This window comes from Protopterus annectens, chromosome 3.part0 (genome assembly GCF_019279795.1).
Source record: "Protopterus annectens isolate FY-2018-M chromosome 3.part0, PAN1.0, whole genome shotgun sequence".
Lineage (NCBI taxonomy): Eukaryota > Metazoa > Chordata > Ceratodontiformes > Protopteridae > Protopterus > Protopterus annectens.
This window is the reverse complement of record NC_056731.1, coordinates 1,663,949,713-1,663,969,090: the sequence shown is the minus strand read 5'-3', so window position 1 is coordinate 1,663,969,090 and position 19,378 is coordinate 1,663,949,713. Positions and strand designations below refer to the sequence as shown.

The following is a 19,378-nucleotide window of genomic DNA, read 5'->3' as shown; positions in this document are numbered from 1 at the left end:
CGACAGAGTGGTTTGTCAGAAATTTTTTAAGATGGTGATCCAAATAAATGGAGATAGGCTCTGTTGTCCAGCCTGCACCTGACACTATAGGCCTGAGTTCAGGTAAATACAGATTTTTTGTGGATCTTAGGCAGACCACTAATGGTGGGTACGAGGGGAAAGACCACCTGAAAATAATCAAAAACGCCATCATCTATCAAGCCTAGCTGTTTACATTCCTTAAGTGATCTAAAAATGCTAGTTTGCATGGCACATAAATCATCCAAACTAATTGGCACATACGAATCACCTTGAAGAAGCTCTAACATTTTTAAATGATAATATTTACTATCCATGATCACAACAGGGCCACCCTTATCAGCCACCCGAATCACAATATCTTTATTATTACGTAAATTCTCAAAAGCCTTGTTTTCACATTCTGTAAGATTCTTATGTTGATTCCCTATGTGATGACCAAATTCGGTGTACAGTCGGGATTCTATAGCCTTTATAAAGACTTCAAGATTGGCTTGCAAATGTGGTGTAAACGTACTGCTGCGTTTTAAGTTCAGGGAGATATTACTGGAATTCTCATGTCCATCCGAACCAAATATTAACTTCAATGCAACGCGTCTTGCAAAAAGTCTAACTGATAGCAAAGCTTGACTGACATCCATGTTCATGGTAGGAATAAAAGATAATCCTTTATTAAGTAGGGTCAGTTCAGGTGGTGAGAGATTATAATTAGAGATGTTGCAAACTAAAGACCCTGGTGCCAAAACTTGGAAAGTGTCCCTTGTTGTTGTAGCTGTGGAGGGTCCTTCCTCTTCGCCCCTCGATTGTTGTCTAAATCCAGCGATCTTTTGTGCCCCGCTCTTATGGGTAAAGGGAAATCAGTACAGTTCTGATTATCCAACTGTATATTTCTTCGTACGACACTAGAAGGTGAAGAAGTGTTGGAATTAGTTAAGTCTTTTCTGTTTGGAACCCCAGAAGTAGGTGCCAAAACATCATCTGTGGGCGTAGTATATACCGAGTCCGATTCCTGTGGGGAAGTAACACCAACAGGAAGAAGTTGATCAGGTTGATTATTATCCTCATTACACGATTCTACTCGGCCAGATGTTACAATAGAATGCACCATATCAGGCGCTGGAATATTAGAGGATACGGCACCATCAGTCACGGCCACACCTGTGGCTCTTTGTGGACTGGTCTTTCGGGGATGGGGAACAGACTGACCCATTGGTCGCTTGTATCTGTTATCAGTGGTGTTAACAACTGCTTGCCGATCATTTCCCATTCTGTTCCTCGGCCAAACAAATACATTATTGTGAGCAAAGTCAAACGAATCCCTTGCTAGCTTGCTCCGCTTATTCGTTAAAAGATTCTTCTCATAACGAGTAATCCTATCCATAAGCTCATCTAAGTATAAATCACTGTTTTCCATTCCCGCTTGTTCCACCAATTTACTTTGAAGGTCCAATATTCTGGTTCTTAATTCGGCCTCGACAGGACGAAAAAAGTCCATCAAGAGTTTTATATAGTCCCTACTCGCTTGCAGGTTTATTTGCTGCCACTTGGCCAAGAGGCTTGGATAGGTATTACCATAGGTTGGCATCGTCAATATACGGAGGCCACGAGGAATAACACCAATATTCAAACATGCTTTCATATGAAAGCTTTGAGCTGTAAGCCTCTTATATCTATATAGTTCATTTTCCAAGTCTCTTTTTAGGTTCCTCACCATTTGTTCAACGTGTACATCAAGATTAATTTCTGTGGTGTCTGAACACAAGTCCACCCCTATCAGGGGATTAAAGCCATCATCCAGTAGACTTCTAAACCTCGAGTGGGCCTTATCGGCTAATCCATCGATAAATGCTGTGGATTTGCTTGCTCCCTCCATGTACACCAAAGAATGGAAATCAAAAAACACCAACAAGATCCCAAAGAGAATATGACACAAAACCCCGAAGGGGACTTGTATAATTTACATAACTACCACTCTGTTGTTGATATACACGCATTTTTTGTGCGTTCCTTTCTCTTTGCCTTTCTTATGTATTTCTTGTTCTTAGTCCATTTGCTAGTTTAGCACACATGGCTCAATCTTGTCTCCTGCTCTATTTGTTTGTGAGTTTTTACAATTTCCCATATTTATTGTTTTATATATTTTGCATTTTATAATGTTTATTTCAGTACTCTACGTATTCACAGATATTTGTATTTGGCATATTTCTTGGTAATAATGCATTGTTTTTAATTAAGCCTCTGGTCATTATGGGTCGCTACACAGAAGACGGATGTATTCATCTGTCTCTTTTGAAGGTCTATAACATGCGGGAATGTTTGCTCCCGATGTATAACAGCTTTTTTTTCTGTTACTTAGTGTGCGATTTGCTTGCATACTATTGATGCAGTTGGCGATGCACCCTTGCGATCCTTTATTTAGGAGTGTCAGTGAAGTGTTTTTGATACTGAGGAGCATTCTCAACGCTCCACTGGTCTGATATGTGTGCGCGTTGTATATTAGCACACATTGTCGGATCATTAGCATCGTATTACTGCTGTGTGTGCACCAGAGGGAGCGTGGAATTCAGGAATATTTCCTGCTAGGTTTCGTCAGTTCCGCATGTTTGTAGGACTGAAATTGGCGGTCACTGTCTAGTAATTGGTTATCTTTATCAGTTTGAATTGCTATGAGCCAATCATTAGAATTAGTTTCTTGTTGGTGAGTACTTAATGTTTTGTACTGTGTTTTTATCATATCTGATGAAGCGGTATTGTTGACCGCGAAAGCGCTCATCATCATTAAAAGCTTTTTATACAGTTTCTGGTAATCTTTTGCTGGATGCATGGTCGTATGGATTGCAACTGATAAGTTTTTGTTACGTTGTATCTATTTCATACCTTGGCTTTTGGAATCGATGTGCTGAACGCATTTGGGTTGGATTGTTTGAGCTTTTGTGTGCTACTATCCAGTCTTTCGTGATTTTTATGTGCAACGTACTTGAGCTGCATTGCTCGCATCTTGATTTTTGTACAGAATTTTGCTCCTTCTCTTCGGGGTTTTGTGTCATATTCTCTTTGGGATCTTGTTGGTGTTTTTTGATATATATATATATATATATATATATATATATATATATATATGTGTGTGTGTGTGTGTGTGTGTATGGGATCCATACAGATCACCGAAAGACAACATAACCGAAAGAGATTCGGCCGGGCAAACTTGCATGAAAGTGCTTTTCACCGAAAAGCACTTTTGCATAAGTATGCCTGTTGCGGAGATCGCACTATAGTGGAGATAAGGGAAAATTCCCTTTTCCCCATTGTTGTGCGACCTCGGAGTGAGACTATTTAAGTAGGTGGGTTTGGGGGGTGCAGGTGGGCTTGCCTCCCTGCAAAAATGTAAAAGTACTGTTTTATTTTTTAAACACACTTTAACGAAAGCACTTTTTTGGTGAAAGCACTTTCGTTAAAGTGTGTTCAGTGATTGTGGATTTAGACTATTGATCTTTTGTTCAATAGTCCTAGATCCATATACATGTATATATATATATATATATATATATATATATATATATTTAAAGAGAGGGAGAGATGGTTACAGCTAGTAATGTCTTAAGGCTTTTCCCGGTTAGGGGTCACCACAGCGGAACTTTGGTCCGCTAACGATTGGCAGGGGATTTTTACAGTGCCAATTTGCCAGCCCAACACCCGACCTTCAAAGAAGGCACACCCATTTACGCGCGCACCTATCTGCATGTCTTTCAACGTCACACGACCATGGCTAGGACATGCAGACTCCATACAGAAGGCGCTCCAGCCGAGAATCGAATGGGAGAACCTCTTGCTGTGAAACGACAATGCTAACTGCTACACCACCACGGCCCAGAGAGAGGGTTACAGCTAATAATATCAAAAGCAAAGCACAAAGTTTCTGGGGGTGAAAAATATGGAAAGTACAAAATATCAGTAGCACATATGACTCAAATGACTGAATGCTAATTTTTTAATAGTGTTTGTAAGTAGGAGTGTGCAAGAAAATGAATGTTTGACTGAAAAGGTTATAGTGGTTGGTGTGTATGTGTGTTCATGGGTCAGGGCTAGGGTAAAGGTTCCATAAGGGGATATATTCACGGTTTTGTATGTTTGGTGCTGTGTCAACATTCTCGTTCCTTTAGTCCTGCATAGTGCACACACACACACACACACACACACACACACACACACACACACACACACACACACACACACACACACACACACACACACACACACAGATCCCCATTCCACCATCAAGAAGTGTACCAGGTACTAGTGAATCATCTATAAAACTGACTCTTATTGACAATTCAGGAACAGGCTGAAGGAGCAAAATGGAGAAGAGCCATTTGGATTGAATTTAGCTGCCAGTAACTACTAGGAATTTCCCCCCAGGGGAGATGTTTGGCTGTAATCAATGGCTTTAAGAAATAGTTATACAATGACATCACCATTTAATTCCATTGGGGGTGGAAACACAGGGCCATGACTGGGTTGAATTTGGCTGTCAGAACTAGGAATGTCCCTGATATGAGCAGGTCGGGAGAGTGGCTTTGCTGTAATTAAAGGCTATGAGAAATGGTTATATAATGACATCACTATTTAAAGCCATCAGGGGAGGGGTGGAAATACCAAGCCAAAAATACACATTTAACAGATCTCTGGCAAAAAAGGAAACAGAATATGGATTTTCAGATTTTCAGTCTCCCTGGATTTTACTGAACTTCTGTCTATGACAGGGTATAAATCCTTATGTTAGTGTCACCATTCTTGCTTTCTACGAAACATTTCAGTCCCCTTTTATTTTTTGTATTCTCTCTCTTTTGTAGTATACTTTCTCTACTTCTGTCGTTAGCTTTCAAGAAAATTAAAGAAGCAAGTTATGTTCTCTGAATCAGTGAAATTCTGGACACCTTGGGGGAAGATATAAACTATGGCTGTTACTGGGTAGCACTGCCCTTTCAGTGATTTTTTTTTTTTTACTTGCCTTCTTTAAAAAGCATGGTGGAAAACTATGTGATTATGATTCAGGCTGATGGTGGCCAAAGAGTTTGTTTTATTTATTTATTTTATTTGAATTTGTTGACCTGAATAGATGACTGATCCTAATGGACTAGTTTAAAGCTCTCTCCAGGATACATGAAATTTCCAATCAGACACAAAATAACAAATAATAATCATAATATAACGATATCATAAATGCAATTATACATACACAGTTGTCTTAGTATAATGCATTATATAGTCACCATGCATTTATCATGGAAACAAGGGTTGAGAGACAAACTGAAAACATCAACAGATGAACATAAATTACTCTGCTGTCCTGAATATTAGTTGGTTTTCTCATTCTCAGGAATATACAAACCAAAGTAGGAGACAACAGATACAGGCCAATAAAAAAAATAAATAATGTGTAAAATGGAACTTACACTAATTCATTAAAGTACCACAGAATATTCTGTGTGATGTGGCTAGGGTACCAGCCAGCAGTGTAACCGGCAGATACTGCCTATATATTTTCCACCTTGTCTCCTTTCCAGTTCAGGTTAAGGGAGAATAACCAGAAACAGAAAAAGGACGTGACAAATGTGCTGCTTGAGGCAAGAGCACTGAAGAGGTAGGGATTACTTATCCAGATTACCCACAGTTCCACACTACAGTCCAGGGTCTTGACTAAGCTAGCAGTTCACTTCAACCAGTTATTCATTGAGATGAACAGAGTTCAGCTGGAAGAGGTGACACTAACTATGTTGGCCACTTCATATAGGCAGATTTTTTTATCTTTTAACTAATAATACATAGTTTGACATACTAATGTAATGTTTGTATTATTACCACCTCATGGAAAGGCAAAAGAGACTTTTTTTGTACAGAGAAGTAGTAAAAAACATGACATGAAATCCTTCTAACCTAATTTATATTTGACCCTACCCAAAATATCATCGGCACAAGTCATTGCATCTACCAATTCTACATTTTATTGGTTGGTCTTGTCATATTAGGTAGACATTGTCTGCTCATACAAGAAAGCATAATTCCTTACAGTTAGAAACAGTTCCCATAATACATATTCTGTCAAAAATATCAGAGAAATACAAGCACGCTACTAAGGTCTTTGTTTATATAAGTTTGGCTATCAAACAAATTAGCAGGGTGTACTCTACTTTGTTAACATTTAGTCTTTTATAAAACCACAAAATTAAGAACTTTGATATCATGAGCTACAACCTAATTCTGAATAATTTGGAATCAGTGATGTTTGAAACTGGTCCGGCATCCTGGTCTTTGAAAATACCTTAGCATGAAAACCTTTCAGGTAACTATCGACATCTCCTTTTTTGACACAGATTAATTAACTAGTGGAGTTTCACTGGGATCTGTAATTGCACCATTATTGTTCTCTCTCTAAACAATCTTTTTTTAGACCTTCTTGTATTAAATTTGGCAATGTATATGGATATATGCAATTGCTTGACTCCAGTAAATCACTCAAAAATGTGCATATGGAGCAAAATACCTAAACAATCAATGCCAAAATGTTAGCTATCATGATCTTTTCTATACTGAAAAAGCTAAAAAGTTTGTTACAGTCCTTAACAATTATTAGTTATATGAGAATGGGACACAAACAGCTGTCCATGTCTAGTGCCTACAGCCCTCCGAGATATGGGCAGCCATTAATAAATACAATTCTGGTTATTGACTACAGTATCTATGGTATTACATTGGGATAGAACGGCTAGGCTAGGCTTGAAATGAACTCCGGGTCAGTAGCCTAGTAACCTCTTATGATCCCATGACTCTATAGGTGTATGAATACCTACTAATGTACCTAGGCCTTCATATGGACTCTACATTTTAATTTAAGCCTCATGTACAGAAAGCAGTCAGTAAAGTCCTACAACCTTAACTTTCTTAGAAAATATCACAGTTACTCCCCCACCCCATCCCCCAATGCAGTTTTAATATGCACTACCAATTAAATCACTCAATTCTTCTGTAAATAGCACAGTACATCTAATGACTGTTAAGAAAATTTACCATTTCAGCATTCGGGAGATCTGTACATAGAAAGACCACTGTTAAATTCTGCAAAACTCAAAATGTCTTCCTGTCACAAATAGAGCAACTCATTTTTTTTCCACTTTTGTCTTCAAACTAGCCATACAGCTGACATAAAGCAGGCAGTACTACAGATAAGGTTAAACCATTAAGTAGCTAAGAAGTGCATGTTAACTTTTTTTAATTACCAATATTTATTTTTAATGTAGTCTTGTGCTACGTAGGCTTCATTCCGTGATATAGTGCCTTAAGAATTTAAGGGTACTTTACAGTGCCAACTACCAACTTCCAACTATCTTTTTCCCATAGCTGGCTGTTGCCTTATTAGATTACACTTAATAAATAGCACTTTAACTTTATTAAACAAAAAAAAACGCATTTCTCAGGATTTAATGTAGTGCTATTGATATGAATATGATTGGATTTCAAAAATCATGTGTTATTTCATGTTGTCTCAAGGTTATTACTCGTCTGACAGTTTATTGAATGCATGAATTTGTGGGGTATGATTTTCTTGAATTCCTTCATTATGCTAATCACTCAGTAATTTCCTTTCATTTCTCTTAGTTAATGCTGCGACAGACTAAAGAGGCAGATCAAGCCTGCCTTTCCACAGCTACAGATACTACAGCACCATGGGAACCTCAAAGTGTTCGTACATCAGAATGCCTAAAGCAGATAACAATATAATCCTTAAAGCATACCCAGAGTTTGTCCTTAGGCAACTTCACAGTGAGCCACACCTGCAGATTCCATTCAGAGAACATTTTTACAAGATTCTGGATCACCTCAGTTTGCTCTATTTTGAGGCATTCCTGGATCATCAAGGTCCTCAAACTGTCATGGAGAATAAACTCGGTAAATATTTGGCAAAGCATCATGCCTGCTATTTCAAGTCATAACATCATTGTATTTATTAGTTAGTGCCTACACCATGAGACCACAGATGAGGATAGGGATGTAGACCGATTAGTCCAATAACTCAGCTCCCAGTTTACCACCACTGGATCACTATCTGGAGACAGTACCCCCTTATGCAGTCTACTTGTTAAGCTAATCCCCAAATTTCTAGTTATCTTTGGTTTATGAAATGCAAAGGTATTTTAAAGTCCTTCACTTAGAACAGTTACTTTCCTCACTTGAAGACAGAAACACTGTTTTCAGGGATAGCACAATTCTTCTTAGTTGAGTGTTCCAATTCTCACCCTGGAAGAACAGCAGTACATCTTACTATGTCAAGGAGGAAATGCCCAGATGATAATGTTTGCCTAATCTGAGACTCCATCTATCCAGATAACAAAATAAAATAACTTATGAAGAAGCCACTGCCAAATATTATTGAAACATCCTTTTCTCTCTCTCTTTCACTGCATTTTTTCAAAGACAAGTTAGAATAGCCATAAAATCTCTAAATCTATAGACTGTAATACCAAACAATATATTACTTGTAATTCCAAAGTTTACTGGACTGAATGTAAGAATCTGCAACATTGCAACTCTTTTAAGTCCTTCTTACCTCTCTTAGATGCCAACAGGATGTCAACAGGAAACCCTTCTATTTGAGAAAGCATAACTGCTTAAGGACTTCTTATCTCCACTTCCCAACTCAAAAACTATTTCCAGCCTTCTGCTTAGCCATGCTACTTCTCACATACCTTAATACACTTCAAACCCCACTCTAGAAATGTTGTTCTCTCATTCCTAACTAAACATTTAAAGAGAAATCTGCTTCCTGATCTCCAGACTCATTCAAAAGATCCTTTTCATAACTCAATCCTTTACTTCCATCTTTCTTTTTTTATATTTACCAGTTACAAATGAATGGAAAACTGCTATCATCCCTCTTCTAAAATTTCATAACCCTCTCTCCCCTGAACACTGTCACTAATTTCTCTTGTAGCTAAATATGAGAAAAGATTTTTTTAGAAACAAATCCTAAAATAAATTCAAGATAATCCCATATACAATCACATAACTCCTTAACAGCATGTGTTTGCTCAGGTTTTATTACTTCAATAGCATCTTCTACCCACTGAGAATATTTTTAAACATATGGATAAACAGCTTCTCAATGTACTAGTATCTGTTGACTAAAATTGTCTGTAACTCACTAAATGAGCACTACTATATCTTGATGGCTTTGACTTGTCTTCTAGCACAATTAAGTAGTTTAGTAACAACTTTCCATAGTTGATCTTTCCATGTACATTAGCAGTTATTTCTATGTAGGGAGTTTAGCATAATGGTTAAGAGATTTACCTTATGGAGACAAGGTTGCAGGGTTTGATTCTTAAATTAGTTAATTGGCAAGGCTTAAATCTATAAATCAATTTATTAGCTTTCACTGTGGTACCAGTTATAAGTGCAATCAGCTCATGGTTAGAACACTGATGAACCCTCCCAGCCCATTACATTTTCAAGTGGGAGGTTGGCACAGTGGTTAAGGTGTGTACCTTAGAGACACAAGGTGCGGGGTTTGATTTTCATATGGGGTAACTGGCTAGGCTTAAAATGGCTCACAAGTGCAGTTAGCCTAGTACTACTTTCATTGATCTGACTTTCCTCCTTATAACCCGGATGCTCAGGTTATATTATTTCGCTCAGGTTATATTATTTTTCCTTCTCTGTTCCTTAATCGAAGCAAAATGTAAAACACAAATTGTATGTAACTGTTATTTAAAGAACAGCATTTTCTCTGTCAGGTCAGTTGTACTTTATATGTAACGCTTTATCAAAGTATTGGTTCTTTACCAATCACAGTTGAACCAATGTGAACAATATTTGTATGTGTGTACTTACAATTAATCTGTTTTTCACGTCTGTATTACCTGTGTCATAACTACTTTACTGTATGTTAATTGTGGAGCTTTTCTCCCCGGGCATCCACTGAAAATGGACCTGGTCCAGCTGGATTTTCCCGGTTAACAAATGTAACATAAAATAAAATAAAATAAATAATACATTCAGAATAACTCTGCAGGACTGCTTATTGGAATTCTTATGATGTAAACTCTTTTGTAGACCACCTTAAAGCTGTCTTCTTCACAACACAGGCCTTAACCATCTTCCTCTCCTCAGACCTTCCCTACATCATATCTCTTTCTTATTACTCTCTGCCTTCCATAAGGTTTTCTTACTGTATTAATCTATGTCAACTCAAAGTTATACATTAATATCTGCTCAGGAAGTCTGCCAATTCATTTCCTCTTTATACTTGTATAACTTAATAATTTGGTAATTTATATGACTTTGGGCTAGGTTATGGCAGAAAAAACATCACTAGGCCAGCCCACCTAACTGGTTAACAAATGTTAAGTAAATTAAAATAAAAAGATCATGGTTGTCAGCACGTATAGGCAGCGGAGCAAGACAATAATGAACAGAGTGATTGCAGCAAACACCTTTGGTAAGAAATGACACCAAACATTAATTGGTTCAATATATTCAACAAAAGAGAAAACTTTTTTTCTAAGAGGAATAATGTGATTTATTAATATAAAATTATCAAATTTTCATATTTACATATACAAAATTGTGGTTACAAGACTTCTGCAAGTCTAGTCACAGCTACAGATTGGATTAGTAAACTCCAATGAACCCTGACAGAATTATACCAGGCCAAGCAAATGGTTCACTGTTCCACACAGTGAATACAGTGTTTATCCTGAATCCAGTATTCCATTAATGGCAGTTTTCTTTTCAGCACTCTGACACAGGCATTTCTATTTAAACTAAAGAGTGTGATTCTGCAGATGAATGCCTACATTTTCTGGTCCTTTTCTTAATAATTGTGAACCACCTCTCCAGAACTGCTGTCCCAATCTTCAATGTAATGCATATGAGTCATATTGGCAATATTACCTCAACCTTATCCACTCCTTTGTACAATTGTGGCTGGATCTCATAACACTTGCAGCCTTACCAATGTGGGGGACTCTACTCACTTTAATAATTTTAGATATAATGTTGCACCCTATTCCTCAAAAGATTTCAGGCACTGGTTCCTGAATGAAGATGATCTTTACCTGTATAAGGAGTTCCACAAAATATTCTTTCCAGTTTTCATACATTTCCCTAGCATTTGACAGCAGTTTTGCACCTTGTTTAGTGCAGAGTGAGTGAAATCCTACCTTTTCACTTTGAGGCATTGAACCATTTGTCAGGAAAGCATGAGGGCTACCTAGAAGTGTTTCTCCATGACCTCTTCAAACTGCCCTTTGACTTAAATTTTGCTTCAGCAGCTTCTGTTACTGTGGTTTCTTGGCAAGCTGAAATAATTCAACAGACTCAAGAGATCCACCTTTTGGAACTGGTTGGACTGTCACATTGTTTAGTTTGACATTTTCCCACATCACAGGAGTCCATCAACAGGCCATAGAGTTAATGCCATCAGGATTAAGAACTAAAGTCTTTAACATTGTCCATGTGAATTCAATGACCATGGTCATAGCCATGACACAGTCATGACTTCTCAGTGGTAGTTTTATTAGAAGGTGGCATGTGTGCTAATTAGTAAGACAACTATGAGATCATGGATATGCTTCTGTTCATTTTTATTTACATGTGACAACTATTTCTGCTGACAAATGTAACTAATATTTATTCAGTCGTATTATACAGGCTGCATAACAAAGTTAGCCATAACCACTGCACTTAGTTGGATGCAACGGTTTTGAGAACTATCAATTGTGAATTGTGTTCATGATAATTAAAAGTTTTCAGTATTAAAAAAAGTTTTCAGTATTAAAATAAATAATGACTATAGAATAGTCTACATACCTGTTAAAATGCACGTAACTATGATATGGCTATGTGATAAATTGGAATATGTTAAATGAGATCAGTATAACATATTAAGAATGAATTCTGAGAAACTGGTTTAGATTTTATTTCTTTATTTCTTAACAAGTTAATCCTACTTAAGAGAAGTATCCCTTTTCAAGGGAGATCAGAGAGCACTCTTGGGTTAAGTGACATACACAGTTAGACAATTTGTAAGTAGAAACTGAAGGAATCAAACCCAGGACTACAAGACAACGCTTTTTAACAGTTCAGTTCCTTAACCTTCTCATATAAACTTCCAGACATGTAGTGTTTCTTGATGGAAACTAAGCATCATATATGGCATATCAAGTATTACAGCACCACTATTGGTCCTACAATGGTGACATCATAGTTCGAACATTTAAGTAGACCAGACTGAAAAAAGCATCCATGTGTATATGTTGTCTCACAGATGAAAGATCTATTTTGATATTTTTTATTGTGGAATGGACTATTTGTGAATATACCTTTGGTCATGTCTGTTTTTGTTTTACTGATCACTATGCCTAGTTGTTTGATGAATCATCACACAGTGTCTTGCGCTATATCCTTTCACTCTATGAAGAATTAAAATAGCTGATGTTTTAATACAAAAACAGCTGAATGAGAATTGTTTATTCCTGGAAGGGGACGAGCTAAAGTGCATGTAGTCAGTTCATAAAGGACAGAAGGAGCATTTAGATGTTGCATGTTAAAAAATGTATTGCCTTCTGCTTACAGAATTAGTAGCTGAAATGCATACTGGCTTTTAGACTACAGTCAGTTGTGGCCACTAACTAAGAACTGAAGTATTCAAAAACAACACTCAGATTTCTAAACTTTCCAATCTGAAACATTTTTAGATTTTTTTGCACTTTTACAGTGATTTACATATTATTCATTGATGTAGCAGGTGGTGTTACTGGCACACTGTTTTTTAACTTGATCAAAATAACACACTGCCAACCATGCAATATCATAATATAACATTGTAAGAAATAAAATCATTAGTTCTATTATCCATTATTATATCAAGTTATATATAAAACATTACATCATAAAAGACAAAATCATTAGTTCTGTGGTCATTTACTATACCATGTGTTTTATATAAAGCACTACATCATAAAAAAACAAAATCACTAGTTCTGTGGTCCACTATTATACCCTGTGTTAGGGTCTATATAACAACATCGAAGTTTCAAAACTTCAAATGTTCTAATATCAACCCCTATTCAGCGAAAGCTGAAAATATTGAAGCAACAGAAAACCACATTTTTTTCCTAGGGAAAGAATCTGGTTGTCCATTTCTGTTGCTTCGGTATTTTCAGCACTGTGGTGGAAAGTTACAGGTCAGGTTCAGGTAAGTGTACGATTGAGTGCGGGTTAGGTGAGTTAGGGTTAGGGCGTGGGTAAGTATTTGTGCGATTGTGTGGACATGAGGGTTAGGGCGGGTTAGATGAGTTAGGGTTAGGGCATGGGTCAGGTAAGTGTGCGATTGTGTGGACATTAGGGTTAGGGAAGGGTAGGTGAGTTAGGGTTAGGGTGCAGGTGAGATGAGTGTGCGATAGTGACGGACCTTAGAGTTAGGGTTTGGGTTAAGGTAAGTGGATAGTTAGTGGTGTGTGTATAGTTTAGTGCAGGGTTAGGTGTAAGATTTTAGGTGTATGTGTGTGGTTTGCTGTTTGTTTGGTGTGCTTGTGTTATGCGTATGTGTTTTAGAACAGCAAATTTTCTCCCTAGGAAAAAATTAGCTGTTCTGTATGTTCGATGTTTTCAGCTTTCATTGAATAGGGGTCGATATTAGAACATTCGAAGTTCTGAAACTTCGATGTTCTAATATAGACCCCTGTGTTATATCTAAAGCATTACCTAAATGTTAGACTTTCAGTAGAAGTATTTTTTACATCCAACAATAATTATGAGGCAAGATTTCTGTGTTACCTTCCTATAACTGGCACATTCCCCATGTGTATCCCTAATTTTCTCATTCTTTTCTTATCTTGGCTATTATGATGTGAATGGAAAATTCTAATTACATTCTCACACAATTTCATTTGAGGTAAGTAAGGTACACACACTGAAAAGCAACTGAAACAGAAAACATGGAACTTACTTTCTCTGGTGGCAACTTTCCTTCTTATATATGTACTTTACTGCCCTATTCCTGTATATTTCAGACACTCTGTACCATGCTGCTTTTATACTATACAATAAATTCATTAATTCATTCATTCATTCATTCATTCATTCGTTCATTAATTTTCGATACCTGCTTTATCCCATTCAGAGTTAAAGGAAAGCAGAGTCTTAACCAACAAGCTAAGGACATAATACAGAGAAATTAAACCTGAAATATATCACCCCATTGCAGGAATCACACATTCAAAACACACACACACACACACACACACACACACACACACACACACACACACACACACACACACACTACACCTTTGGGTAATTTAGAAGTGTGCAATACACTGAAGGGCATATCCTTGAGGTGTTCAAAGAAGCCATCAAAAGTCCACATGAAGACAAGTTAGAATATGCATCCTCTGCACAAAAGGTACTTCATTCAGGAAAAGAACTATGAAGCATCAGTGCTAATCTCTACATCGCTGTATGATTTTTACTATAACATTTGTATTGCTAAAATTCTTACCTGCAACAGTTACTGTCTGGCATATTATAGCCATCTCCTGTGTTCCTTCCTGTAACCATACTGGTATGCTAGAACTTTCATGCTGTTGTACATAATGAATAGTCCCATACCTCTTGCACCCCTTATGGCAATTGCTACACCTGTAGATGACCATTTCTTAGCATCGGTGATGTGAGAAATTATAAATCGTCTTTATATCACAAGAACTCAAAATTTAAACATAAGAATCCAGTCCCAAGATAGCTCATGAAAGCAAACAAATTAAATGCTTAATTTCAAAATGTCTGTTTTTCATCTCTAAGTATTTTTCTTTGGCTGCTTTTCCAGACCCCAGGTGAACAGTAACCTTAATTAATCAATGAATACTTACTGTAAAGAGACTATGAGTATTGCTAGCAGCTGTTGTGCATTTGTTCTGTGTTGTATTCTTTAATATTGATATACAGCATTGGATCTTAAAATGTTTTTCTAGATTGCGATTAAACAGACTGTCATTTATATATTTTTTTATTTTTATTGTTAACTGGGGCAGACGTGCTCAACCAGAACCCAGTTTGATGCTGTAACACATGTGAGGGGATGCAGTCCAGAATGAGATGACAAAAAAAAAAAAAAAAAAAAAACTGTGAAAACGTGGGCACTTGATTTAGCAAAAAAAAAAAAAAAGATATGTGAAAAAGGCAATTAAGTTTATAGACTATCCACAGTATATGCAACACTGTCTATACATAAAGCAAAGCGTGCATGAAAAAGGCATGCAAGCATCAGCAAATTATTGTTAACAAAATTCAGGATAATGGACGACACTCATTTGGTTTGAAATTGCTTACTCCTTAACATGTCTAGCTGTATGCCCTAGTACTCAGCAGTAGATAGAAAATCCATCCTATAACACAGCACAGTTGCTTGGATTGACTATACCACAATAAATTAGAGGATATCATACATATGCCAGAATGTAGCATGGTTTTCAAACTACTGAATTAACAACAGGAAAAAGGGTGATAGTTCATTTCAGGTCTGTTCATTCTTGAGATACAGTCTGTCTGTCTACCCATCTATTTATCTGTCTATTCACTATTGGCAAGCTATTAAAACATGCAATTCCCTTTTAAATTTTGTTTTACATACCTAAAGGTTACTAGTCAGGTGTTTTTTCTTTATATTCAGATATATGTATGCAGTGTATTGCTCTAAGCACTTTATTTAACATGGGAACCTCATCATTTATAAACATAGTAGAACAAAAGACATGAACTTTGTAAGTCATTTTAGTTTTTAAGCTGTAGTATAGTGTCACTAAAAACTACATATTACTATATCCCATATGCTCTAATGTTATCATCTCATTGATATATGTTTTAGAAAAAAAAAAAACAGTTGCTCCATTCTGAAACAGATATATATCTAATTTTCCCTGATGACCTGATATACTTTACTAGACTAAGAAGTTATCATTATTACTATTGCACAAATTATCAGGCATTACTTTATCCTACAGCCAAAAGAATTGCAATAGATTCAAAGAATATAACAAAGAAAGAGTGGTAGCTAGCCTAAAACACAATTAATAATGAACAATTGCATGCATTTTCATCTGATTAACATTTTCTTCAGTACAATCAGCAAGTGTGTCCTCTCTTCTTTACTAACTAGTGTACTTCAAATCTGAAACAAATGAAGACTTAATATAAATTGGCAATCTTTAGTTAAATATGCTTTTAACTAATTGCCCTGTTTTCCAACAATGGTCGCAGAGAACGGTCGCAGAGAACAATTACAACATTAGCATACTTCACCCAGCTGGCCAGTTCAACAGCAGATGTACAATTTTTTTCTTTTATGATATATTTTAATATTCTGAATATATTCTGACATGGCTGTTTTACTAATTTCACTTCAGAGACTGAGTGGGGTATGGAAACACCCTTGGCCTGCAGTTCTGCCATAGCCCTTTGCATTTACCACTATTCCTTGCACTGAACGAATCATGGAATTCTGCTTTCAAAATAACAAACTACATAAATAAACTACTGGAGAACAATGTTAAATTAATAAATCTTTATATGCCAAAATCATTAATTTCTTTTTTATATCTACTGTACCATTCCTTCTTCACTTCTTTTTTTCTTAATTTCATTCCCTTTTCTTCCATCTCTCCCTTCCCCTATTTACTCCTCATCATGGATTACCATTTTACCATTTTCACGGTCAAATGCTCTATTGCTCATCTTTCTGCATTCACTTTTTTTACATTTAATTTACTCTATGTGTAGTTCATTGCTTAAGAAATAGAGACATTAATATAGTAAAAAAGCATTTCCAAAATCTTTCTATTTATGCCAGTTCCTTAACAGAAGTTCTTAAGCTGAATGACATTAAGTAAGCAGTCTACAACCAAATTAATTCTCAAAAAAAGTTAATTTGAAGCATTCATGTTCAGATTAAAAAAACTTTACTCTTAGATAAAACGCTTTTAACATGTTTTCTGTACAGTGCAGTACATCACAATGCAATACCCATGCAAATAAGATGTTTTTCTTATGTATTTTTATATGACAACATTGTTACTATTTGAAAGGTTCTTACTAAAAGTTACATAACAGTTTCAGCACATTTGGGAGAGAGTCTATTAACTAAATTACATTTTTGAAAAGAAACAAAATAACAGCCTAAATAAACTGATGCCTATATTGAGACTAAAACCTAAAAGTTGAATACTCTCCTTAACTTGAATTCAAGTATATAGCTGTCATATCAATGCATGGGAAGGTGTATGACCACATCAGACCCGTTGCTGAAAGAACTGAGACCAGATAACATCATTTATTTTAACTGAAAGTGTTATTATTCACCTGTTCTAAAAATTCATTCAGTAACTCAGTGTGCTGCTTGAAAGCGTCTTCATGAAAGCAAAAGCTACTAGGATACTAGTCTACGTAATTCTGCCTTCCCTCAGGAATATGTGACCACAGCAGAAAGCAAAACACATGAAAGAAGCAAACTAACTGCATTTGCATATCTCGAGTGACAGCAGAGAAACAATGTTTGTAACACACATTTGGTACATTGCCAGTAATATGACAACCAATGCAGTGTTAGCTGATACTGCCTTATGTCAAGAGGTAAGTAATTACTTGTACCGTGTAAAGTGTTCAGCTCAAAAGCATGATTTGTTATACATCGTAAGACATTAGGAACTATAAATAAGCACAGATGCACACAGATGCATGCATCTTAGTGAAATTTTTCATTCTTAGGTACAAAACCGTGGAAAGCAGTTATGCTATAGCAAGCATCTGAAACACGGGAATTAAGTTTCCCAATTAAATATTTACAGTGCAGTTCCATAACCATAACACATCTGCTTCCCTGTGCACTTGTTTATCTGACAGTCTGAGTGCTTGTAATCAGCAGAATTGCACTTCATGAGTGCTGTGTGTCGGCATTTTCATAAGACAGATGTCCTCAATGATCAACAGCAGATTATAGTGCAAAATCATCTGTTGACAGTTGTCACTTGGCAACTGACAAATTTGATGTCAGTAGTTTTCAGGTTAGATCTCATCATGACAGCCATCAAAATGCAAGACACAAACCTCATCAGCTTCCTGGCAGGAACTACATATCTGTTCTCAACAATCTACAAATAAAAATGATTAATTTAAAAAAAGTTTGGGGTGGGGAAATAAATGCTTTAAATTAATCTAAAAGAGCATGAATACTAAATTAAACTGCACACTCATTCAGTAGCTATACAGCAGTATTTTACTATCAATTACACAGAGCTAACATTACAAGACTTTAAAGGAACCATAGATAAACATTTGTCTACCTTACTGCAAATCACCTGGCAGCACTGGTTGTCCTGTGTCATTTGCAGTACAAACATTTGTCTTCCAACTTCAGTGAATGAAATACTGATGACATGACAACAGCTATGCACAACCTGAGTAGATAGAGCATGCTAGCATGAAGACAATTCAACTTACTTGAAGTCAAACATCGATGCTGTTCTATGTCCCAGTGTAGCTGTCTGAGCACACCATTCTGTGCTGCTTGTGATTCTGGGGGCCCTTTACATTTAATTCATCAGCAAGTGTATCTGAGAGCAGCTCTACACAGCAGACATGCTCAGTAATATGACCTTGTCACTGTGTTCAGAGTGGAATGTACCAAGTCAGCTGGCAAGGTGGGGATTCTGCTTTATTCTAGAGATGCTCATGCTGGGGCTAAAAATAGAACAGGATAAGGGAAGACGGAAGAAACTTAACCGGCAGAAATGTTTCTGTCTGAGATTAAATAATGAAACTCCAGCTATAACCACATTTGCCATATTTGTGTCCATAAACATCTATTAAGTATGCTAAAGGATCATATATATATATATATATATAGCAAAGTGGATTAGTGCATTAATAAATAATTGCTTAACTGTCTGTCAGACATTTATTCCTTATTACTTATTTCTTATTCTCAGTGGCACTGCCCTCCTCACATCCTTTCATAAAAATTCATTTCATAGTTTGTAGTGTGTTCAAGGTTGTCAGCTGTCCTGTTTAACAGTGCAATCTGTTTGTTAAAGAACTCTGTCACAGCATACACAATAGTTTTCCAGTATATTTTCGTAAACATTAGCTATTAGATCAATAAGGTATTCCAAAACAGTTAGAATACCTTGTATCAATATTTTAAGTGGTAACTGAACCACTAAATTGGAGGATTGTTTGTGTCTAGCTGCATAACATGCAGATGTAACATACACCTGATTATCTATTTATCTGTATGAAGATTACCCTTAAATAA

General features: G+C 36.4%; 1 protein-coding gene across 3 annotated transcripts in view; it reads right to left on the bottom strand.

The window, feature by feature from the left end:
* OXR1 (oxidation resistance 1) overlaps positions 1–18,707 on the bottom strand; it is a 4,227,902-nt gene extending 4,209,195 nt beyond the window's left edge. For 2 of the 3 annotated variants that reach the window (XM_044065701.1, XM_044065702.1), the window contains exon 1: positions 18,565–18,707. The gene's annotated coding sequence lies outside the window, so the exon portion shown is untranslated. The remainder of the gene's footprint in view (positions 1–18,564) is intronic. The other variant, XM_044065703.1, reaches the window with a different exon arrangement.
* Between the last annotated feature and the right edge of the window lie 671 nt (positions 18,708–19,378).